The sequence below is a fragment of the Alligator mississippiensis genome, chromosome 4 (assembly GCF_030867095.1).
Source record: "Alligator mississippiensis isolate rAllMis1 chromosome 4, rAllMis1, whole genome shotgun sequence".
In the NCBI taxonomy this organism is placed as follows: domain Eukaryota; kingdom Metazoa; phylum Chordata; order Crocodylia; family Alligatoridae; genus Alligator; species Alligator mississippiensis.
In genome coordinates, this window is record NC_081827.1 from 194,844,737 (window position 1) to 194,871,404 (window position 26,668).

Below are 26,668 nucleotides of genomic sequence, written 5' to 3' on the forward strand. Positions count from 1 at the left end.
GGGATTGGTCTTCATAAAACATTGTATGCAGGCAGATAGGAAATCACCATTATTATAGGGGCTATCAGAAATCATATACATTTCCATAAGGAAGGCAGAGAAAGGACCTGGTGCAATAAAAAAAATGACAAAGCTCAGTGACAGGTGCTTTTCAGAGAGAAGGTGTCTCTTGTGACTGTACTGACTAAATGTGAAGTCAGCTGTAAAAATATATGGATAAGAGTGAGAGCAGGGATGACACTGGAGCAGAACAAGTCTAGCCCTACAAGCCTCTGTCAAATCGGAATCTCGGATATTTTTGATTCTTGTCACAAAGAGCTTCACGGGTATTGTCAGGCTAGAAACAGCAATTTGGATCTTTGTGAGGTATCACATACTTATTCAATAATGGCAAAAATCCTACAGACTGTAAAATTTGTATCCATCTAGCAGAAATCCCCAGAGCAGAAGTTCTCATCTTTTAATAGTAGAAAAGCCACTTTCTCTTGAAATAGAGTTGCAGAGAGCTACAGAGGAATTTGCCACTCTTAGAATTAAAAATCATATGTAATGCGGAGCACTTTTTAATTATCATCATTAATCATCAACACCAGGATGGATTTCTTAGGGTAAAAACATCAAAGCACCTGTTTTCTGTTATTATACCTCTTGGGGCTCAGTGAAAATACAGATTTGCCCTATTTACCTGCTTGAGCAGTGTTTTTGTGCAAACTTACCCCTCTCATTCAGGTCACATGCTGCAGTCATTACACATAAGCCCCAGAAAAGAGGGGTCAATAGGCAAGGTTATGGTGGACAGGGACTTGAATAGTCCTCACCTAAAGCAGAACAAATAGATTAAATAAAATAGCTGTATTTTACAGAGAGCTCCTATAACCTAACACTGTAAAATCCTGTAATCAGACATTTTCTTTTTTTGGACATTGGCTCAAGGGAAGTCCTGTATCCATGGCAAACAGGCCCTCAACTATCACAGTGGGACTGGTGTGACTGTACTGTACAAAGAGTTTTGGGTACCTGGGGAAGGGTATACATCCCATAGAAGACAAAAAGCTACATGGAAATTCCCATCCTTCTTTCCATGGTGAGGTGCACTACAGCTTGACTAGAATGACCCTGAAACATTTCTATCCTTGGCATTTCCCCCGTACATTTATAGGCAGTAATGGTATTCCATCTCAGTTTTTATTTTGCAATGTTAAACAAGCCAAGATCTTTAATTGTCTCTTTTAAGACATACTTTAAGTACAACATAGTCTAACACATTTTTCTTACCCTAATATTTTGTTGGTTTTTTAAAAAAATTTTCCCTGTATGGTGAAGTCTGGGTAACCAGATGACATAGTGAATATTACTGCTGTATAAATATTACACCATAGCAGTCTACATAAGAAGTAAGGTGTGTTCATAGCATTGGTGCAAACATAGAAACAACTGGTTACAGGGGAAAAGTGTAACAGCAATAGATCCAGAATGATCACTCCTCCCGATAGTCAACTTTATAATCTTACTATAACTCATGTTTAGAGACATCATAGCCTAAATATTCTAATTAAAAAATTGAAGTTGACAAGAGGCCAAGCTTCATTTGATACTGGAGGACAACTAGCCATATAATTACATGGCAAATGGCTAAAGAAGTAGGATCAAGTGGGTGCACTGCTTTGAGGGTCAACAGGCATTCTTTATATACGACACAGGATTTAATGGGCAACTGGTGCAGAATTATAAACTTGTGAGTGACATGCTGTGAACAACTGCTTGCAGAGCTCTCTAATAGCTGACAACTGTGCTTCTGCTTTTTTAATGACCTTTCCTAAATTGGTTATATTGTACAAGTTGGAAACCTGAAAATATAATAAAATTATGGAGAGTTTGAATCAACAGTCAACAGTGCTTGTGTTACAACCTTTGTTAATATTTGTAAACTACAGATTTTCACTAGCATTACACATCTACATATGAGTATAGATTTAGTTGAAACCATGAAATAAATCTAAATTTTAAAAAGAAGTTCAGTTCATTTCTTTTTGGCATTATATTTCATTTTTGACATCTTGGTGCTGTTCAGTTCTGGGCCATAGTGTTAAAATGGTAAAAAAAAATGGAGTCCTTCTTACATGCCTGTATTTCCTCTGCAACATTTTTCCATTAATGATATTTTCCTCTCCTGCACCTCAAGCCATGTGACTGTCTAGAGTACAATTATGCAGATCTGACCTCATCCAAAGAGCATATACACACCTAGCTAGTCATTTAGATAGATCCTACATAGTTATGTTATATGAGCTTGTCATTTAACTCGTATGATTAAATTTTTCTCGTCTTTTTTTTTTTTTGCTAGTTGATATTTTAACTACTCACTTAACATCATTTGAGTCCCTCATGCTTGCTGAAAAATGTATAGAAGTAGCAGGAATAATACTATTAGTGAAGGGAAAATGGTACCTAAAATGTTTCTGTTATTTATGGCTTAGTAATTTATCAATTAATGGTGGCTGTGGATAAATAAAGTGGGGTTGAATGTTTCCAAAGACAACTGGTGGCTTCCATTACTGATAAGTGAAACGAAAGGGATTCTCAGTGAGATAGCCATGATATACTAGTATAGAAAGTTATTAGCTTTCCTTCTCCTGGTAAGTCACACAATGAGCCTGCCACTGACAATACAGCACAGGCAAACCTACGAAAGGTGACAAGGTGGAAAAGCAGCAAGCAGTCAAGAGACAATCAATTTACTGCAGGGTGCTACTGACTGTAACAGTGTCACACATCAAATCATCTAATAAAGTCAACTTCCACCTAGCTGCAGGGAGATAATAACCTCTTTTTCTTCATATATTTTAAGTGATTAATGTACTGATGTGGATAGCATATAAGATTAAAGGAAAGACAACAGAAAACAGTTCATATTTAAATAGAACCAAAATAATTGCTGTATATTACTGCAGGCTGACAGATGCCCTGATTATATCACATGTAAGACCAAAAATAGATGGGCCTTCAATAAAACTAAAGGAATACCCTCCCCACCCCCTTCATTTGCCCCCCGCCCAGAACCACAGGCCTACTGCAGGCTTGTAAGTGAGAGCATATATCTGGCCCTATATCTTTTGATTTGCTTGCTTTGCATTTTTTTTTTCAGAACAAAATATTCTTCTCCTGAACTGTTACAGGACTGGATATAGGTGAAACCACAGATGAATAGAGCAGTCTCAGTGACTACATTGGGCCCAGTACCATGAACTCTTAAGGTCATCAGAACCAAGTTCTGCTCTGGAAAGTGGGGTAGGATTCAAGGATCCTAATTCTCTGCAACTCATGGTCCTCTGCATTGCATGATGGTCCCTCTGACCTAGTGTACAGAGGGCAGTGAGGAGAATAATAAAGTTGAGGGCAGAGTATTCGAGTGCCTCTCCTGTTCAAAGCTAACAGAAAGCCTCATGGAGAGAAACACAACCATCATGAGGCTTTGGCTCCAGCTGTGGACAACTGAGCTGTTTTGTAACTGGGCAGAAGGATTTTTTTTTCCCCCGAACAGCCCCCATAGCAATATCTAGCATGCAAACCTGGTTACTCAGACGGGACTTTAGGATTAATCTTTTATGACAATTGGTTTTACATTGAGGTTGATGTTTTGAGTAAATAAATATTAATGCTTCAGCTAGGCATCACCACTGAGCTTTTTTTCATAGTGCTGAGTTAAAGCAGTCTTTTGAAATAAAACCACACATGTGAGTAGCAGGCAGTTTTAAGGAAGCTCTAGAGAAGAAATTTCACTGTATTTTTAAATGGTAAATATGTATAAACCACTGAGGAAAGTAAGACGACTGGGGATGAAGAAATACAGCTGGGGAGGAAAAAGGGCAGAAAGAGGTAACTTACCCATTTTAATTTGGATCCATTTGTTAATTGACATGGGGAAAATTCAGCTGCAGAGAGTTGGTAAGCAATGGATGTTAGCTATTTATAAACTTTTTTGTCAGGAAGCAGTTTGAGATCATGCACATGAGAACAAAGATTGTTATTTCAAGCAAGCTGATGGAGATTTACTCTTATGGAAACACAGGAAATTTGAGGGAGAACTATCTTTTCATGAAATATTACTTCAACATGTATAATCACTCCTACTTTAACTCTCCATTAGATCACATTGTCTGATTGGAGAGGATGTTTTGAGCTGAAACAAATAATGTCTATTCTGTCTCTGTTTTGATGTACATGACAGTTTCCCTATGGATATTCTGTACCAGAGCTAGGATTTGCTAACTCACCTTCTCTGATTTAGAAGCTTTAGTCCTGTTGAAAGATGAAATGTCACCCTGAATTAACAAATCCTGTCCCAAAAAGACCATTTTAAGAGTAAGGAGACCATTCTTGTTCAGTCCTTGATTTCTCCTCTGAGGCAGCCAACAAGATTATCAATTAATGTGATCTTAGAAATGGTCTAGGGTTAAGTGTTGTTTTTGTTCTTAAGTATTTTATTAAAAGTTATAGCAGAAAACAGACCTGAGGAATGGTACAGCAGTACCCAAATGCTTGCCTGCATCCCTCCCAGCTAAACAGCTGGTCCAATAAAAGATATCACTCACAAAAAAACCTTCACATTTTTGCTGGATCATAATGGCTACAACATCATCCCAGTACTACCATAACAGAAAACAGATATTTGTTGGTGGAAATGTAGGGAAATAGCCATATTAATAACATGATTATGATCACTGTTAGGCCATGGCCACAGCTCACCTTTAACCCCTTTAAAAGGAAAAGGAAAATTGCCTCTAGGGAGCACATGTCAGCTGTTCTGCTTTCACGGCTATATCTACAGCCTTCTAAACAGTTATAAGTGAGATACTATCAGTTACCTCTGTCCACAGCTTTATTGTCCATATTTTATATTATATGCTCCTTTGGTTATTTATTTTTAAGTAGGAATCTGAAATGGAGAGGCCAAATTTTTGTGGGGCTTGTGGGTGGGGGGTGGGGAGGGAATTCCTTAACACATTAAAGAAACTATAAAGTTGAGCAGAAATTGACTTATTTGATCCACAATGTTATATAGTTACCTGAAGTAATCAGATGAAAACAGACTTCCCACAATCATCAGTCATTTGTAGTGGAAACAAGTCAGCCAGTTGCACTGTGAGACACCCAGGTTTTTAGAAACAAAAAGGTAAAAAAGAGGGATCACTTGTCCATGTGAGCAGTTCTATTGTGACTAATCAATGAGCATCTGATGAAATAGATTGCTGCCTACAAAGCTCATGCCCCTATGAATCAGTTAATCTCTAAGGACACTCATACATGTGCAACGAGGCTGCTCTGATGCTCTGTAATTCGATGAGCTTGAGTTAAAGTGCCCCCGCTGCCATTTTTCAGTGTGGGGATGCTGATACACGTAATGCTCCAGGCACTCTAATTAAAGTGCCCCACCCCCGACTTCCAGAGCATGTGTATAAATGTCCTTTGGTACCACTCTGCCCTACCTTCTGCTTTTTTGAACAACTGCATCCCTGACTAATTTTATGCTTGTATCAATCACTCATCATTGTTTTGGCAGCCTAACTTGGCATCATAATTAATAATGTGCTTCTTCTGTGTGGGGCTACCACTTCCAAATTCTGTATGATAACTTTGATGTGCTTTATATGCTATAACTGAACATTTAAGAACAAAGTTTGCCCATTTCTGCTACACATCTGTGTGTTCTGTAAGCATAATCCTGTTTTCATTGGCACATTCCTCCTGACGTGAATAAATAAATAATAAACATAACAATATATTTATAGATTGCACTTGATTCCTGATGGTTAATTACATTACCCAAATGTTTGAACTCTTCTAGCTTTTTAGCTAATTTATTCAGTTCATGCAATGGCATAAATTAAGGGTATAATGGGTGTGTGTACACGAGATGCTACTGCGCAATAGCATTGTAGGGCACTAACTATGATGTGATGCTACTGTGCAGTAGTAACAAGCTACTGAAAAAAAACAATGTGTGGGGATGCTACTGCACAGTAATGCTGGCTACTGCATACTCATTTAGTATTTGGTTCTGTAAGTACTAAATGTGCAGTAACAACTGTGCAGTCCACAATTCATATAGATGCAGCCAGTTACTAGTAAATCTATATTTACTAGTTTATTGACTCTCATTTTCATTTCAACAGATTTTAACTGACATCTTTCTGTATGGCTATATGGCATGTGGTTTTCCAAAGTATATGAAAAAGGCTGGGAATACTTTTAGAATTGTATTATAAACTTAGTGTGTTGAGTAATACCGAATGCTTAAACAACTGCTAGCATAATATCTCACGAGTATTAATTTTATCAGCTGTATCAATAATTATGTCAAAAAGGCTATTAGATTTGTTAAGCATGACCTATTTTTAATAAACTGAGGCTGCTTATCAGTTATTAAATGCCTCTGCAGTATCTCAACTATTCACAATATTGATTAGCTTATAATATGATATATTTCCCTTACATAGTTTGTGGAATCTTTGCTGGAAAAAGGGAAAGCCTGGATAAAAAAGAAAAGGTGGGTAGGGCTGGTGATAAAAAGATCAAATGTCTGATGCAGGTCTCATGGACATTAATAGGAATCTTTTCATTGCTGATGGGAGCAAGGAGTAGTTATTAAAGTGCATGATGGCCAAAGAGTGGGCTTGATAAGATGATAGAGTTTTACAATAAATGCATCAGTACAGCTGTTAAGATGCAATAACCATATTATTTTATTAAATCAGGTTAAAGATAAAGTGAAACACAGTGTGAGCTGCCATCCTATTTCCTGACAAGGATATGCATCTTCCATGCCTTCTTGGCTAGTGTGGTTATTACGTTTTCATCACTGATTATGGCATCCTCAAATTATCAGTATATTAAAGAGAATAACAACAACATTCATTTTTGTTGGCTGAGAAATATTCTGTAATTTGACTATTACTACAAACTTTCTATAAGACCAATTCACTTCCTTATTTTCAGGGTCCCCTGGGAGGAATTCCATCTGGAATTTGGTCACTGAAATGCAAGCTACTCGCAGTCTCTATTTTGGTTTAGTTCAAAATGTACATGGAGAAAAGGTGTAAGACAAGGTGATGTACTCTCTTTCCTTTATGCCTAGGAAGCCCTTCTCTGAGATTAAATCTGCCCTCTCCTGGCTGAACATCCTATGGAAGTGCAGAGGAGCTGTCCCTCTTCCACTGTGAGGAATCCTGCCCTCTTTGCCAGCAGCAGTGTTAGTGAGTCTGAGGACTAGAATGCAAACTGGAAAATCCAGTTCTTAGGCTCTTGGAGCCAGATCCTAATCATCTTCCAAAGCACTTAAATAATTTGAGGTGCCTAAGTCACAAAGAATGATCCTAATCAGTCACAAAACCACTGGTGTATCTAATGTGGCAGCCAGCACAACCTCCTGTAAGTTGGAATGCACAAAGCATGAGTCATGAGCTTGTTATTGGAATAATCACTGCCTGACAGCTGATGAGATAGCATCAGTGTTTGTGTGCTTGATTAGGATCATTCTTTGTGATTTAAGGTAGCTACACACTAGCTACACTTGAGTTAATGAACAGGCTCAGAAACACTCACACTGTCCACCTACATCCTTAACTCCTCTGTAAGTTCTGTTGCAATTTAAATCATTGCTCCTAAACTCTGCCTAATTCCTGCTACTGCCTAATTACTGCCTATGGATTACTGTTACCTCCAGGGGGGTGCTTGTTCAGGATCACTGTGGCCTTATCTAGTCTTACAGATTGCCCCCTGAAGCCAGTTCAGGTGTGGCTTCTGGGATGTGTGTTGGGGGAAGCCCAGGACCTTTCTTGGCCTGAGACCTTGGTTCTCTGCTGCCTTGACTCAAGCTAGCATCCAGTTATGCTCCTGAGAGAAGGACTTGACTTTTTTTTGGGAGATACAAAGTATAATCCCCCTTTTTTTGGGAGATATACAAAGTATAATCCCAAACAGCAAACAGACAGCTTAACTTCAATTAAGGCATTCATTAGGCAAAAGGTTATCTGTAACAGAGTACCCACTCCAACGCCCATTACCAAGAAAAAAGAGACACACCACCGGGGTGGTGAGGTAGGAAAGAAACTTACCAGGGCCAGGCCACAGAGGGATGTCACGAGCCACAGGGAATGCACGTGTTCCCCATTGAGTCCCACCCTGGCCCCGGTGGGAGAACACACGCGGGGCAGAACAGAGCGGACTGGCTCTCGGGGACAGAGCTGGAAGTTAAAGGGGCACAAGCACAAGGACTAATCATCCTGGAAAGGGGACAGCTGGAGCAGTGGGGATCATATAAAGCTGCAGTGCAGAGCATGGAGTGACAGTCAGCCAGGGAGCTAGAAGAAACCCTGAGAGAATAGGTACCTACCAATGACTGGGAAGTGGCAAGAAAATACTCTTTGGGGCAAAGAATGGCATGTCCAGTGAGTGAGGAACTGATGTAGGGGCTTTTCTTGAGGGAAGAAAGACAGGAGAAGCCAGTTGCTGGGCAAAAGGGCTTGGGCTGGTGCCCCACACACTCCGAGGGAGCCTGGAGAAGGACAGACCCAGAAAAAGGACTACTGTTAAAGTGGTGAGGATTCCTGCTGGTGCAGGGACTCTGAAGAGATAGGGGCCCACCAGTAGAACCACCAACCAACAGCTGGCAGCTTTGCTAGCAGTGCTGGTCTATGAGAACAACAGCTTAGTAGCACTGGGCTCTGAGAACAACAGCTTGAGCCAAGAGAGAGCAAGAGAGAGAGAATGAGAGAGCACCCGGAGAAACCAACATGTCCAGAACATCACAGGTGTGGTCAGGATGGGGTGTAGGCCATGGAGGAGCCCTCTGAAGATGCCCAGGATTGCTATCCCAACTGTAATTAGGAGATACCACCTCACAACCTCTGTTTTCTTTCTTTGTATATATCTTTTTCATCAAGGCATGGCAGACAGATATAGAAGGACAATGACACAAGAAGCCAGATAGTGATAGCACCTGCAGAGATACAGGCATGGCTTTTATACCAGCCAGTCAGAGATACTCTGCCCATCAAAGGGTTAAATATTTATCTCCCCAGTCCAGCCCATACAGTACATAGTATCCCCAAAGATCTTTCTGTTGTTATCTTTCCAGTCTTTTTAGCTCCTGATAAGTTAAGCTCTTTCCTTGATCTTGCTCATCAAACTGTCTACACCAGGACCTGACACCTTCTTGTTAATACTTTACTCTGCATTATTATATTCATCTCATTCCACTTCTCTCTAGCCTCTTGGGTGTTGCCAACAAAGTTATTCAAGACTTTGCTGATTGTAGAGGTCCACCTTGTCTCTTCCCCCTCCCTCCCCGCCAGCCCCGCACACAACACAGGCTCCACTTTTTGCTTCACTATAACTCATTCTTTCTCCATGTACCAGCTTTATGGGAAAATGGAAGCATGCAACTTTATAACAACAGGAACACAATTAACACAGAAATATTACAATAAAACCCACAGTCTGCCACAATTATACTTAATGACTGTTTAATGCTATGAAGACATGCCTAACTTCAGGTTAGTACAAAACAATGGCAATGGTTGTGGCTGCAGCACTCAGCTATTGCCAAAAAGCTTAATGGTTAGAGTACTTGCCCAAAACTGAGAGCTGCATTCTACATCAAAGCTAACCTGGGAGGGGAGATTCAAACCGACATCTACCATTGCCCAGGAGAATGCCCCAAATCACCATGTTAGCCATGGACCCATGGGGTTTTAATCCAGCCTTTGCACTTCATGCTGTGGTCAGATAGCATGGCATCTCCTATCAGGTATTCAGGTAGGCATCTATCTGAGGTGTGATCTGGATCCTGACATGATGGAATCACTTGTTTTGAAGCCCTAAGTCTAGCACCAGTAAAGTGTCACTGTCTACATGTGCATTTCAATTACTGTGCACTAAATTAAACTAATGCGCCATTTGCTAGTACCAATACATACAGGTACTAGAAAAATGGTGCATAAATGAATTCACTGAAGCACATGTGTAGACTTTGATCAGAAGCAATTTGCTGCTGGTCAGCCCAGGCAGCATGGTGCCACACTGCTTCCTAGCTAAGTGTTGATCTCTGCAGAGTGGGGGAGAGCTGTCCTGGCTCCAGGGCTGCTCCCTCCCAGCCCCACAGAGATTGGGGATGGTCCCAAGCCCCAGGGAGGGGGAGAGCTTTCCCAGATCCTGGGGCATCTCCCTTCTAGCCCTGGGGAGATCAGGGCCAGCCCTGAGCCCTAGAGGGTGGTGGGGAGCTGTTCTTGCTCTTGGGGCAGCTTCCTCCTAGCTGGGGGAGAACAGGACAGGCCCTGAGCTCTGGGGGGCAGGAAGAGATCTGTTGTGGTTACAGGGATTGCTGCTTCCCTTCCTGCAGAGATTGGGGCTGGCCTTCAGCCCCAGAGGGCTGTGGGGAGCTGCCCTGGCTCCCAGGGCTGGGAAGGACTAGCCCTGGGAGGAGTGGAGCTGGCCTGGAGCCCTGGGGGGGCAGAGGGAGATGTCTCAGCTTGTACTTTCAGAGAAGAGTTTCAGCTTCTCCCTTTAGTGCTGAATTAGGGACATTGCAATTATTTACACAATCACAATAAACCAAAATTACAACTTTATTGAATATCAGCTCAAAATGGCTTGAATTTTGAGTGGGGAAGGTTCACTCCAACTACAAAATATGTTTAGTATCAGAATTAATACACTTAATATAAGGAGAATTGTGGGCTTAAGAGCTCACTGCAATATTTATATAGATTCTTTATTAATTTTTCCCCAGTGACATAAGCCCTGTTTAAAGTCTCTCCTGTTGTTGGGATTGTCTTTTTAACCTGTAGTAATGAAAGGGAGCTAAAAGACTGACCATAATGAGTTGCTGTTACAACCAAGCAGTTGTAAGTAAATTAACTTTGCTTGTACACAAAAGGACCTAGTGGGGATAATACACAGGGTGTGCAACTACATGTTCATTAATGCACCTTTGCTATGGCACATTAAGTTAGAACCTCTAGTATGAAAGTATATAAAGGTGCATTAGCCCATGCTAATGTGCAGTAGCAAAGGCAAATGGTTCTTTTGTGATGCTTAAATGCAGTAGATGTTACTGTATATTAGCACATTAGCAGTTTTTGCTGTGATGCACCAATGCACAGTACAATAGACTACTGTGCATTATGGTGTTTTGTTAGACACCCCCAGGAAGAATCATTTGTGGAAGTTGCCAGCCTTCCATGCAGTTCAGCTACTTTATCAGATGACATAAACAACAAAGATTAGAGCTGGCTTTTATTATGTGATACATTCTGGCTTCCTGCACTGTACCTTCATTCTTTCAAAACCTGTAGATAAGTATTTATTGAGAATGTAACTCTTGTTAGTTAAGAGTGGCTTAATGTGGGTTTTGGGGGAAAATATTACATTTTATAGCCATAATTGAATAGCATAGCTTAGGTGAAATTAAAAGTCTTAGAATTCAAGTAGTTAATCTCAATACAATGCTCTCCAATGTAGAATTCTTGAGGATATTAATCATTGTTATCTATGTATTCATTACATGGCCGCTCTATTGTAATGAATTATACTTTGTTATACCTTCTGATACTCTTGTACCAAAGCTAGTTATTTTTTCTCGGTATGCCAGGTCACCTTCCTTTGTTCTGAATTAGCTTCTAATAGGAGGTAATGTGTGCAGAAGAGTGCATTGTTGTAATAAAGTGATATTTAATAGTACATAGATTAGTATTACAGTTGCATATCCATCTTTTGCCAAGCATAGCAGGGATCTGAATTTGCTGCTAAATAACTCCCTTCTTGTGTTGTTTTTGTGTTGAGAAGATGTATGGCCTGATTCAGGGCTGTCCCTGAAAAGATGATACTATGTTAATTTGTAGTTGTATGTCATATTATCAGATAAGAGTAGTTAAATGAATTGCTTGATGGGATATGCTGGTGAATGAAGATAAAAATAACATCTTGGTGCACAGACAGACAGCGGCTGCTGCTTTGAAATGTTTGTGGTTTAGGAGTCCGGACTGGTTGGTCCACAGGGGAGAGAGCAAGATGACAATGGAGGAAGAGAGAGAGACTATGTTCAAAAAGGAAGTCCAGTGTGCATCACATAAGACTACATTTTCCTCTCGATACAAGGAAGAAAAGGGGTATTGACATCTAGTGCTATGTTTACTATAGTTAAAATAAGTTTAGTATCTGTTTTAAAAACACTGTCAGAAGCACAGTAAATTGTTGTGGTATTTGAAGAGAGCTGTAGGGATCTCAAAATAAAATTGAACAGCAGCTCAGATCTCATAGTCACAGGCAAGTCCCAAGAGAAGCATACTACTGGAAAATATAAGCTTATGACAGTGTTGTTTTAGTGACCAGGAAATACAAGCATTGAACAAGTTTTCTGCGTGGAAAGGGGCAGGTGATGACATTGACAGCTCTGTGCACAGAATTAAAACACTATAATTCTTCACCAAATATATTTGCAAGCTCCCTTACCCTGCATCATCTACATCTACATGTTGTCTCCGGCATGGGAAAGAGTCATAAACATGTCATTCTATATGGCATGTATCTCTTGTAAACATCATCATTTGTGTTATATCATTTTTGCTGCTCTCTGGCCCTTTAAAGCCCATTAGACGAAGTCCTGTATATCCAGGAACAAGTAATTCTACCAGTGCCAGAAAGTGCAACAGTAGCCGACGAGAAGCTTCTTCTGCATCATCCTGTGGAGCTTCCTCATGGTTCACCAAATTACTTGATGTAGATACTGAGGAGATATTGTGCTTTTAAATCATAATTAATGCCAGTGTTATCTAAGAATCTGTGGTCAAGGATGAAAGCTGTTTTATAAAATGAGTCCTACAATGAGGCACAAAGGACAGAAATCCAATTCACTTTACATGCCCAAAGGACAGTTTTCCAGCCAGATAAGTGCCTTTTTTGGCACTTCCGGACAGTTTGAGCTTCTATTACCCATGCACTGTAGACATGTTAGCATGCATATTGCTACTGAGCACATGAAGGAGACTGCACACTGGCCAGGCAGCTACACAGCTATATACTGTACAACCGCATAAATCTGGATATCAAAAATCTGGAATTCTCAAAAATCCGGCGCACTGGGGAGTAGCAGAGGCTGGTCCTGGAGCAGCGGAGGGGGAAGCGGCCGCCATACACAACCCTGTGTTGCCACTCCACATGCAACTGCTGCTACCCTTCCCACTCCCGACTCCATGACTGGCCACTGCTCTGGTTTAAAAAATCTAGAATTTTCAAATTTCCCGAGTATACAGGATTTATGAGGTTATACGGTACTTGTATTTTCTGGGCATGCACAAGTCTCTGAATTCTACCCCGCAAAACTGATGGTTAGTGGGCATTAGAGAGAAAGAAGAAGGAAAGCCTGCCTCTATTTTAACTTCAGTAGCTGAGTGGTTAGGGCACTTGCCCAGGAAATGTGAGACTTAGTAGTTCAAAAACTGTGCTGGGAAGTTCAAACTTGTGCTGGGTGATGGAGGCCTAGAACCTAAGTCTCAGATTAGGCTTTATACAGTCCCTTCTCCATCCCTTCTTTTGAAGCTAGTTCTCTAGGTAGCTAAGAAAGGTAAACTAGTAAGTATATTGCTCAAGGAGATGGAGGCTGCTCTAGAAGGGAACCTGGAACATTACTCTCAATGCAGCAAAAACTCCCTCACTAATCGTCATCTATTTTATCCGATGACAATAAAACGCAAAGCACAATGGCTCAGCTGTGATTTGGGCACGTAAAGTGAAAGAGAATTCAGCCCAAAATGTCTGCAACCTTTTTCTTTGAGCTTTAAAGTAATGGTGAGCTTAGAAATCTTTCTAGATTCTCAGAGGTAAATGAGACACAGTCTTAACACCAGATCCTATTTCACTTATTAGGTGCTCTAAATGGACTAAGTGCAATCTTATTTCATCCTATAGCAATTCCTAAAACCGCATTTATGTATCTGCTCACTTTAATCACACACAAGTTCATTCAAAAGATAGAACAAAAGGATTTGGCTCAATAGATCTTTTGTAGTCTTATGAATCAAATGACCACACAGGTAACATTTGATTTGTCCTTGGTACTACTTATTTTATTCATGGGTCTAAATTCTGCCTATTTTGGCTGTAATGTAACCAGACCAATCTTTTATTTTTCCTTTTTTTAAAAGAGATACATCTTCTTGATTTATTTCTATACAATATAGGGATATTGAGAATACCATTAAAATTAAATTAAAGAATGTAATTTTCAGTGGTTGTTTTGTTCACAAAGCTGCCCCTACTCCTGCTAAAATCAATGTCAAAATTGACTTCAGCAGAAGCTCCAGATTGACAAACCAGTGGAAACCAAATATGCCTCCTAACATGGGGCTATAGTCATGTTTCTACCTCACACTTCTTTCTTGTGTGTATGTATTTTCAGAATTATTGTCTCTAAGCCATTAACCTGAAAAATTATAGAGGAGGGATATTTTTGTGGTACTGGAAGTGCTATTTTCTAGCCAAATGAAAAGGATAACTATAGGTTGTTTTGTGTTATATACAATTATTAATGGTTGGAAAGTGCCATATTTACCCAGAGTCAAGTTCATTAAAACACAGAACGTATAAAACCTGAAATATTTTACTATTTCACTACTGTTTTCTAATGATCTAATGCTACTGTTTTCCTTGCAAATCAGAAAGCTGCCACATCAACAGATACCAGCAGTTGCTTGCTACTAATAGGCATCTATTACATTTAAAGTTTAATGAAAATCTGTCAGTGTCATTAAACACTATGTCTCCCCATGACTGTGAAATGCAGCTAAATGGTGAAGATTGTTTATACCAGTAATCCGTTGTGCAGATGCTGGAAAGCCATTTTACAAGATGGTAAACTGGAGTGCCAAGTGACTCACTTGACTTTGTAATTTGTTAACTGTTTGCACTTCTGACCACATGTATTTTTAAGATATGTATTGTTTATTGCTCTAAACTTTTAACATTTTAATCAGCATTCTTGCAGCTTATTATGCAAATGTTAGATACATTTTAGAAAAGTTAGCAAGTGCTTCTTTACCTATCAAATTCAGAGTGTAGTGTTAATATAGAATGAAGTCTCAATGGGAACACTTACATGAGCACCCCATAAATAAAGAACAGTAGATGGGCAGAATCTAATGAGGTCCAAAGTCTGAAAGTCCAAAGATACACATCCCAAGTCCTGAGCTATATACAGTTAATAACAAAATTTCTAAAAGAGCAGACAAAGAAATCCTAGCCATTAGATGTGAGTTAGCCTCAAATTAGTTCTTGTGAATGTTGTTATAATCAAGACAAATATGATGCAACAAAGTGCTAGATAAGTATAACTTGGTGAAGTCGAAGTAGCATGGCTTCATGTCCCCTTAACTGCTAGAGTTTTTCAGAAAATAGTAACATAGATCAAAAAAATGTAAGATATAGCAGACCGTGTACTTGAATCCTCAGGAAAAAATAGCTAAACTGTGAATAGGAAACAACTAAGAAATGTAAATAACCAAAGGATGACAGAAAAAAACTTGCCATAAATTGAAACATTGATAGAAACAGAATCTCACCTTTTTTTTCAAACAGCAGGTAACAAATGTTTGTAAGATAAGAAACAGAAATCCAAAGGATATCCTCTTCCTAAGTTCCCACAAGAACCTGTTAGTATGATCTATGTATGGGATGGAACCTGTTGGTGTGACAGATTATAGGACTTTATTGTCATATTTTTTAATTAACTGTGTTCATGTTGTAACGTTTACTTCAATGCTAGCAAACAGGGAAAGAAGGCTTAATCTCCATAAAGTGCCAGAGTTGCCTACCTGTGGGATGAGACAAGATGGGCCTCTGGAATCCACAGTCATCAATAGCCTTCCGGCCCAATGCCAAGGAGGCTGGAAACAAGCTGAATTAGAGGAGCATGCCAATGAAGAAGGGAGTGTACAAGAGCTTGTTAGCTTCTGGTGGGTTGCAATTCTGAGTCAGAGACCAGGAGAGGATGTTTGGGGGCTCAGAGGCTGGAACAACTGGAGAAAGAAGAGCAGAGCAATCTTTGGCACTGCTCTTTGGGGCCTTTGTGCATGGAATGGGGGGTGGGGGGGAGGCTTTGTGCATGGAGAACCCCTGGCTTGGTGGCCTTGGGCCCAATAAATACCTTACTTTAAACAGAGCTGTCTGCTTTCTGCTCAAAACTTTGAGTTATTCTGTGTCTCCCAAACAAGAGATAAAGTTCTTCTCTCAGGAATGGATGCTAGCTCCTTAAGTCAGGGCCTTGGGAAACCAGGGAAGGTGAGAGACCGAAAGGCCAGGGTCACAGATATGGAAGGAGCTTGGATCCCTGACCTATTTTAGAAGCTGTGCCTGGGCTGACTTTGGAGAACACTCTCAGAGGCCAGACAAGGCTGTTGTGGTCCTGAGGAAGAAGAACCCCCTGGGGGGCACTTTGTGACACCTGTATTTGCAGGCTATAGCTGTACAGAGCAGAATTGGAAGATGGGCAATCTATATGGCATTGTTGTACTGCTAACTCTTCAAATATTCCAGCACAGTGTTTTTCTGGAAATTAGTTCTGGATTAATTTTTAGCCCTCTGATCTTCTTTTCCCTGTATTTTTGTCATAATTTGGCAGTGGTTCTGGAAATTCACTTGGATCACTGAAACTTCGCACTACACTATCCCTAATGTAGGTCAGTTACTTCAAGGCACAATTTTATATCACATCTATGTAAAGCATATATTCAATGATTTTAGATCATCTCATACGTATATATAATCTTAATTTACACATAATTTAGTATCAGGTATTTGTAGATTTTGTTTTCCATTTTTGTTTTGTTTTCATTAGCAGCCTTTCTTTTAAAAAAATGTAATTGTGGTAAGTCCCTTAAGCTTCTGCAGGCTAGACTTTAACATAAGGGTTAATTGTAGTTAACTCCACAATAAAGAGACTAAACCCAGATGATGACCATCTTGGCCCTTACCAAAGTTTGTGCCTGAGAACTTGCTAGCTAATGGTATGTGTTTACAATTTGAGCTAAATGACTGGGCCTTTTATATGGGAACTGAAATGTACAAACATCCTGGGTAGATCAATCATAGAGGGGAACAGATAACCCACACTGAAGAATGATTTACTGTGGCTGCTTGCAGATGTTAAAAAAAACCCCAAAACACTGTGCTTTACTGGAAGTAGCAGTGCATTACTTTGACCTGGCTCTGCAGTGTCTGTATAGATTGGGCACATCAGTGGGTTTTTTGGTGCTTTTAGCTAAAGCTGATTTAATCAGCTATTAGGTAGAAGGGCCATAAAGGCCCCACTAAAGCACCTGTTCTATACCAGTGTCAGGCAAGTTGGGTCTAAATTAAGGTGTTGCCTCTTCTGGGCATGTGTAGGTCTTAAAATAAAGTGCCATTTTGGGGGTGGGGGATGTTAATATCTGCAAGCAGCCATTATGATTATAGTGAATGGCTGTGATTGCAGTGATTTTGAAACTATTCCTTGCAACTGCCTGGTGTACCATTTAAACAGCCTTGAAAGTCTAATTTTAAGATGAATGGTCCTAAGCATAATTTATATCTATCTATATTTAAAATCACTACTAGAAAATTAAAGAAAAGTAATAATGAAAATGCAAAACTATTAAAAAGTTTGTTACCCTGAGGCTTCAGCGTGATCATAAAGCAAAAGAGTGCAGCTCAATATTTGAAAGCCAGCAAACAATTCTTCTCATATATGAAATTCAGATAGCAGATTACAAGATTGACCTAGATCATGAAAGAGTTTTAGCTGCTCTGAAGGTTCTGGCTTCACTGTGCTTAATTAAAAACTTTGTAAGTTTCTTACAAAATACATAAAATGACATGCAGTTACTTCATCTGACATGGTCAATATAACCTTATCCAGAACTTTTAAAAACTTTCCTTCCTATTAAGCCTTTAAAGAGAATTCAGGAAAACCAGAAGAAATCAGGAAAACACAGATGTGGCTAGCAATATATTTCTGACTGATTTGAATATGCAGCTTTTGTATGATCATGATGATGATGATGCAACATTGGTCACATTGACATAATGCTAGATTTATGTTCAGTTGAAAAAACATTAGAAGCTTTATCTGCTGAAAGTGAACAATTGCTGGCAATGTTTACAGCCGTTGTAACCTTGAGCCAGTTGTTGAAAATAGCATAATGCTACTGTATACAAGAAAACAATCCATGATATTATTATTGATATCCATTCAGATGAACCTCCTGCTGGTTTATTTTGCTGTTGTAGGCAGGACACCATATTACAGTACTAAGGCATCTGGCAGCTTGTACTAAAGGCTCCACACTACTAAATTAGCCTGGCTGGAGTTCCATGCTACTGCAGCTAGACTGCTCCTGGTACCCAGGCTAACTCATTTAGATTCAGATCACCTACTTCTGAACTTCACTGTAGTGCCATACCCTAGGGATCACAACTGATCTCTCCTCAAAATTAAATTCTTTGCTCTAGTAAATGTGTGCCACAGCATTGATTTCTGCGCTGTTTCATGAATAGCATAGAATTTGGTCTTGAACATTTAAAAATGATGTATTACTTTGTAGCAGTTAGGTATCAATAGGTATTAATTTCCAGTAATTTTGAGTGGTTCTCTACCTGTCTTGGTCCAGGAATTATGAGAGAGGCAAGGATTTTTTTGGTCGATATTTTTATTGGACCAACTGTTTTTATTGGATGAATTGGAATCACTGGCAAGTAGCAAATTAGTCAGCTGTTCCCTGATCCCAGCCTTGGGGGTCACATCAGAGACAAGAGCTTCAATGAGCCCGGGAGGCTAGTAGCAGTAGTCAGCTGATTAGTACACTCAGCCATGGGAATCTAGAGCTCCCATGCACTTCTGAGGCTGGGAGATCCAGTCAGCTGATGCCTGGCCACATATGCACTATAAGCGTGATGAGAAGAAGCCAAAAGTAGTTACACATATTTTGTAACTTATTCCTTGTTTTATTGCACCATTAATTGCATTAACATATGGCTGGGTTGCTACTTAAAATGTATTTAATTGGTGAATCATGTTTTAAACGTAATATATGCTAGGGGCCTTAGAAAAAGAGTGACGTATAAAAAGAGATAATCAAAAATACATTGCACCCTAGAGATTTGGTTACGTATTCCCCATTTCCAAACTATCACTAACACCAAATATGGTTGCTGGCAATCCCTTAGCATTGTCTTTTGCTGACTAAATTGTTAGTAAATAATAACAAGGAAGAAAAAGGAAGGGATAGAGAATAAGAGGACGCATCCAATTAGCAAGATTTATTTCACACAAAGCATTATTTTGTTTTATTTTGCCTGTTTCCAATACTAGATTAGCATAGCATATTGATTCCCTCTGTTTATTCTTTATTTACTACTTCAGGGTTTCAGAGTTCTAATTTTTTACTTTACACATTTTCTAACCTGGTTTCTACATTAGTTAATAAACATGCAGTAACACAAGTAGAACTGAAGTTTTTTTCAGTGTACTGGGCCCTTATCTTCCTAAGCACTGTGTGTGTATACAGAATTAAGTAGAAGTTATATCTTTTATTAGAACAGCTGCATAGTTGGAAAAAAGTTCTTTGCAAGCTGTCGGGCACAAACACCCTTCATCAGGCATTGGGAGACTCTACCCATGACCCTGAAGATTTAAGCAGACATTTAGACCTGTAGACATGAGTGAGTTAATTAGATATCTATGATGATCTGGGCAATTTTTCTCAGAGTTGCTGCTATCAGTTTCAAGAACCGCACCTACCAGCATAATTCAAGAAGCTATAAAAATGCAAAAGTGTGAAATGAGAGACTGTCAATATTTTTTCCAAGATACGTAAGATTCATTTTGAAAAGCATTATCCATTGTTTGTGATTTAATCCTAAATGCATTGTAGTTACTGACCATTCCAAATCTAATGGAAAATTGCTAGACATATTTATGGCCTCTACCCTGCAGAGAATTTATTCTTCTGGGGCCCATCCATATGGTTTACTTACCATTCTAGGCAGCAGCACATTGAAACATGCCACAATCTGCTTGGCATGCTTCTTCCATAAGTGGAAGCAGTTCTATTGAATTTGAGCAGCCCTAAACTTGGGCTAGTTAGCAGTGCTGAGAATCACACGACTTCAAGGTCAGGAACTCTCTCATGCAGCATGTTCCATCACAACACTTTTTGCCATGGTAAGCAAGTAATATAGACATGTCCTTACTCTCTCTTTTTTTCTCTTTAAAATAAAATTTCTTGTAGTCTAAAACTCCATTTTTGTTATGTCTGTATGTAAAAAATAAAAGAAGTTGAGAGGCATTAGATACAAGATTAAGAGTGAATCTGTATTTACACTGGCTCAAAAGGTAGCATAATATAGCTCATTACCATTATGTTCACTTGTAGAAGAATTTGTATTTGGGGGCATTCTTGCTCTCCCCTTCCTCCCCCCGACACCCGAAACATTTGAGTATATTTTTCATCCTTTTTTTCTTATGGATATTTGAATGTTTAAAACATTTACTAAAAGAAAATAATCTGAAAAGTATTCTGAGCAATACAATCACAACAGTGTCCCACTGAACACTCCCACGCTTCTTCCCTGGGCTCAGTTACTGTGATCTGCCAGTCAGGCAGAATGTTCATGAGTCACCAAGGAGCACATTCAGTGACATTTTAACAAAAATGTTGGACTCATCCAGTGTGTCAGTGCATTGAGGAAAACATGTAAATCCACTCACTGATAGTAAACTTGTCACTGTCATGAAACCAAGTTGCTAAATATAGTCATACTTATAACCCATAATAATATTTTTAAAGGAAAACAACTTTCCTTACCAGTTGAGACAAAGTTCTGTGTTGTAACATTATCTTTTATACATTTTTATGCATTTCAGATTGTGCCCTGTCTATGGAACTTAATGCTTTAGGTCAGAATTTTCACCTTTAGACTCATCCTAAATGCAAGTCATCTTCTTAGTACTCAATACTAACATTATTTTAATGCAATATTGAAATATCCTATACATAACTGGATTTATGGATTCACTCTGAAACCACAGGCAGTTAGATAAGACAAAATTCTATATATTATTGGCCATCATTTCCTCTTATAGTCTGAAAAGATATATCAGATACTGACTGACTCTATTTTAAGAAACACTTTCTCATAGTTCCAACTGTCCAAATAGTGAATATACTGAACTAAGTAGTGCTAGGAAATGGTATTTGCAGACTGAAATGTCTTAGATATTGAATAGGCTTGTCAAGATCATGGAAATGTATGCAGATGATTTTTCATGCTTTAAAATTATACTGTGTAATTAATTATTAGACATTTATCTTCTTGTCTCTAGGTTTCTGTAATATGCCTCTCTACATAGCATATCAACATATGGAGCTTGAGTTGCGAGTGGATACAAAAATCCTACTCATGAATGGATAATTATGGTAACATGCAACATATTCTGAATGTTACTATGCTACTAACCTGCTGTTTGCAAACTAATGAAAATTGTGTTTGACTTTTCAATATGTTATTTTTAGTGCTCAGAACCCTCATGCTCTCAGATTCTTAAAAGAAGAAATGAAGGTTACTGAAGGTCATGCTCTCAGATTCTTAAAATGAAGATAAGAAGAAATGGGAAGCAGAATAAAACATCTTTTTTGCTCTCTGTTTATTAGTTCCTCAATCCTCATTTCCCCATGCTTTACTCTCCATTAATCTCTCTCATTTCTCCCTTATCTGGTATTACTAGCTGCTGTTGAGGTGGTTGTAGAAGTTCTTATTTGCCTCCCCTCCAAATGTGCTTAAGTTCATAATTTCCTCTATAATTACAGGACACTAATATTTTTGTCTGTTGTGAAGCCTAAAATTAATTCTCTAGGTATAGCCCTGATCTGCCGTCAGCACCATGGACAGTGTAATGCCTGCTCATTCCCATTTTGAATAAAAATTCAGGCAAGTGCAACGCAGATGATTTATAAAAATGTAAATACCACTAGTTGCACACTATATTTTCCAGACAGAATTTGACATGCTACACAAAGCCTTTGCTTACTATAAACAGGGTGCAGACAGCCTGTGATGACTCCCCATTTATTGTCCTCCCTATCCATAAACAATTGACATGTAGCCAAAGAAATGCATCTGTGATGTACAGGGAATGATTTCCTTTAAAAAGAGTAAATCTCGTGTCTTTGTACCAAATATCATATCTTCTTTTCTTAATTAGCACATATTGTAGATTTTTAGTGGATCCCTATAAACTTGCATTATCACTGCCAATACCTCCTTGTTTTCCTTTTGTCTAGCATTGATTTTTTTTGGAATTGCTGTGACAAAAACTGAGCAGCTTGTGAGACATGCACCCTCTCCATTGTTGTCTGTATCTGTTTTCTTTTCCTACATCTAAGCCTAACAAGGAAGTGTGTTTCCCACCAGCTTGCCAGCTATTACATGCTGCTGCATGAGCTACTGCTCCTTTTTTTTTCACTGCAGGAACCAAACCAAGCAGTAACATCACATTGATAGATAAGGAAGAATTGACTTCAGAAAAACTGGTAACAGAATATGCACTTGTTCAGGGAACAAGCTACTTGAACTCTGTTGACTTGTGAAGACTTAATAAATAAATAAGCCACCCTAAAAACTATAGCCTTAATTCTGCAAGCATTTGAAATGTACCAAAGTTTAACCTTGGGGATAGTGATATTGAGCTCCATGCTGGAGTATGTGGGTGTTAAATATATGTATTTGAGCGTGTAAGATCAGAAACCTTAGTATTGTTTAAAAAAAAAATTTCATTTAAATAATACTAATAAAAACTCCTTAAGCTCTTAAACAGGTAACCACATATCTTGTTATAACCGTCTCCCAAATTAGAGTGTATTTCTTTAATAGTTTCCACTGCATTAGGCCTGAAACACCTCTAACAATAAAAACAGTTAAACTGAAATTTTCCAGGTTGAACATGCATCTCTACATCTGTTTTGCAAGCTATGATACAATAATATTCAGGCTCCTTCCACAGCTTGTTGTACCTCAACATGATCTGCAGCCATTCAATTGCTATAACAGGACAGCAATTTAATTATTTTAAAAAGTCTTTAACCATTTTAAAAAGTTGAAAATATCACAATAAAGAAAATCAAACTCATTAACATTTAGTAATCCTTTACGATTGAAGCCTTTTGTGAAGACAAGGATAATCCTGTAACATTTTAGGATCAAAAGAACCTGCATCCTTTTGAACTCCTAATACTCCATTTTTCACACCTAAACCTAATACACTCTGCTTTGACACTTCAGAGTTCATTTAAAATCTGGATCAAAATCTTTTCTCTAAACGACTTTAAATCTTGTTATTATGCATCCTCTTTTCATTGTTCACTCATTCTCTGATTTCAATCCCTTTGTGTGCCTAAAATGTATTTTGAATTTAATCATATTCTTCACAAATAATTCACAGACGCAAAATATCTCTGATGCTTTTCAGCTTATAGCTGCAGAATCAAGCCAGAACATTTATGAAAATAATACAGAACAAACTATGAATACTATTGACCCTGGAATGGAACTTATAGTAATGTATAGGTTGCTGAATATGCCCATGAACTTTGACACTGGGTTTCATGGGAGCAATAATGTGGCCTTCCTGAGACAAAGGCTCATCCAAAAACCCAGTAAAGTCAAAAAAAGTGTTGTCATTCACTTCAGTGGACTTGGCATCAGACCCAAAATGCATAATATACTTAAATCCGATGTTATACTTCTATGCTGAAAACATCTTCCTCCATTATCATATGCACAGTGAAATCTCTTGGCAGGAGGTTGATCCTGTCCTTTCTGTCTACCCTTTCCTGCTAAGTGGGCTATCTTGGTACCATTTTCATACCTGCCTCTGATTCTGCTGGTTCAAGGTTTTGTTTGAAGTGTGGTCTACATTACAAAATTTGTCCTCATCAACACTAAGGCACACCATTGTGTCAATTATATTAATTGTTAATAGCCATCTTCAGATTTGATAATAGTTTGCGGTATGGACCATTAGTTCTAGCCAAATATCATTATAAATGAGCTCAGTTAAAGAAACGACCACGTGGAAAGTATTTGGCTATAAATGACAATGTGGATATTTCAATTAAGTGGAGGGTACACCAAGAGGTCTGGAAAGCTGGTTTGCAGCAAGTGTCAGCAGTTGTGGGGAGAACATGATGTATGGGTGAATTACATTTTTCAGCAACCAGAAACAAAGAAAAGCTTATGGGACTGGTTTTTCTTTAGGATTTATGAAAAGAATCTTTAGAAAGTGGATTATCTGCCTCTTGTATGAAGCTTTTGTATGAAGCAACCAAAGGAACCTGCTCATTCTGCAGGTGTTCTGTTGCAAGAAATACCATTCCAGTCCCTGTGTAATGCTTTAAACAAACTGGCACTTTTCTTGAAAAAGAAAAACCTACATTTTTTAATTCATTCATACCTCCCAAATACTTCAAGACACTGGGATACATAAAAAGTTATGGCCGTGCCTCTGAATTCCATTTTTTTGAAAATAATTCTCACAACATGCAATTACAAGAATATAATTGCTGTCATCCCTCTTAATACATACAGGGATTTGCCAAATGATATAAGGATCTTTCATTTTATCTTTCCCCCCTCAAAAATGACGTAGGAAGGTTATTAAAAAGGATTTGATAGAAAGATATCCTTATGTCAGGGATACAGTGTTGTGAGCCTTGATTACAGGCATAAAAGAAAAAAGAAATTGTTCAAAACAAAGTTTGTATCATGTTTACTCCCACACTCCCATCCCAAGACAGGGCATTACAAGCAGAAAGATGAGGAAGTGAGATAATTCCATTTACTCCTTTATTCCAGTGGAAGATCCAAGATAATGAAAAAAAGATGACCTCCATTACTGTTCTTCCTACAACATAGACAGCCACAAAATGGTCAGCCGCAATATGTGTCTTTGTATTTCAATTATATTGTTCTCCATGCATGCTGGACATAAGCACATAAGCCAAAAAGCTGAAATTGTTGCAATGATTTTGATCGCTTGCACTCCTGGCAAAGATGCAATAATAAATGCACAATATGTTTGCTTGTTTAAGTTTTAACCTTGAATGACATGTCTCTTCAGTGTATTGGGTGAGCTTGTAGTGAAAAATATTACTGGCCCTGGGAAATACGGTTCTCCCTGTGCTGGCCCCACAGTCACAGAGCTGGCACTGGGATATAAGGATTTGCCAGTGCTAGCCCCATGGCCATGGAGCTGATGCTAGGAGATAAGAATCTCTAAGCACCGGCCCTATGACCACGGAGCTAGCGCTAGGAGATAGGGGTCTCCCAGTGCTAGCTCTATGGCTGCAGAGCTGACATTGGGAGATAGGGTTCTCCCAGCTCCAGCCCCATGAATGTGGAGCTGGTGCTGGGAGATAAGGGTCTCCCAGCCCTGGCCCTGTGATGCGGAGCTGGTGCTGGGAGCTCCCTACTGGCAGGGGCTGGGGAGCTTGTTCCCTGCTCAGCTCCACGAGAACAGAGCTGGAGGGGAACAAGCTCCCCAGACTGTTCCCCACCCAGCTCTGCACCATAAAGCTGAGCAGGGAACAATCTCCCCAGCTTGTTCCCCACCTAGCTCTATGCTCATGGATCCCAGATCAAATGCATGTGCCCACTGATACCACAACTTGTCCCCTCTAAATCTACTAACAGCATTTCATCTAACATGTATTTCAGCTCCATAGTTTAAAAGACATTTTAAATATGGGTTTACTGCAAAATTACAATATGACCTTATCATAACAAGAGTTGACATTTTTTTGTTTTGAACATGGATAGAAGAAATTATTTGAAAGCTACTGTTTGCAATTTTCACCTTGGCACACTGTGCAGCTGAAGTGAGTTCAGATGATAAATTCAGACACAACTGATTAGGTTAATAAATCTTATGTACCACACTGCTAAAGAGTGTGATAGCTGTGACACTCACACTATTATTTCACAAAAGAGTTAATGAAAAGATCTCCCTTGTAGTGGGGCGGGGAGGAGGGGGTTTGCTCCTCAGGATGAGGAGACTCAGAAGACTAAAGCAATTATCTGCTGAGATACTAATTTACCCTGAAAGCAGTTTTAGTAACAGCAGAGCCTTTCTCTTAATGCCACTTCTGCTGCATTACTTTCTTTTCATTGCACAAAAAGGTTAATTGTTAAAATTACACATTAGGCATAGAAATAAGGTTAAAGATGATATCTAGCTTCTGATGCTCTGTTTAACAATCAATACAGGATAGCAGAGTTTCATTAGGCAAGAAGGAAGAAAAGCTGGAGAGCAATACACAGAAAAGACTGAAGATGAAAAAAGAAACTCAGAGATTGGGGGAGTGAGGAATTATGTGGTGAATGCGTCGATTCACACACATTTAAAATTAAAAAGGATAACATCACAATAAGCACAATACTGTGCTGGCTTCAAAGCAATTAAAGGTAGAAATTGCTCCAAACCACTGTTTCCCATTTCTTTGAACACAATCCTGACATCAATAATCTTTATTTCTCTCTTGATCTCATTCAAGCCCACAAAAAAATCTATTGGGAAAATGAGGGG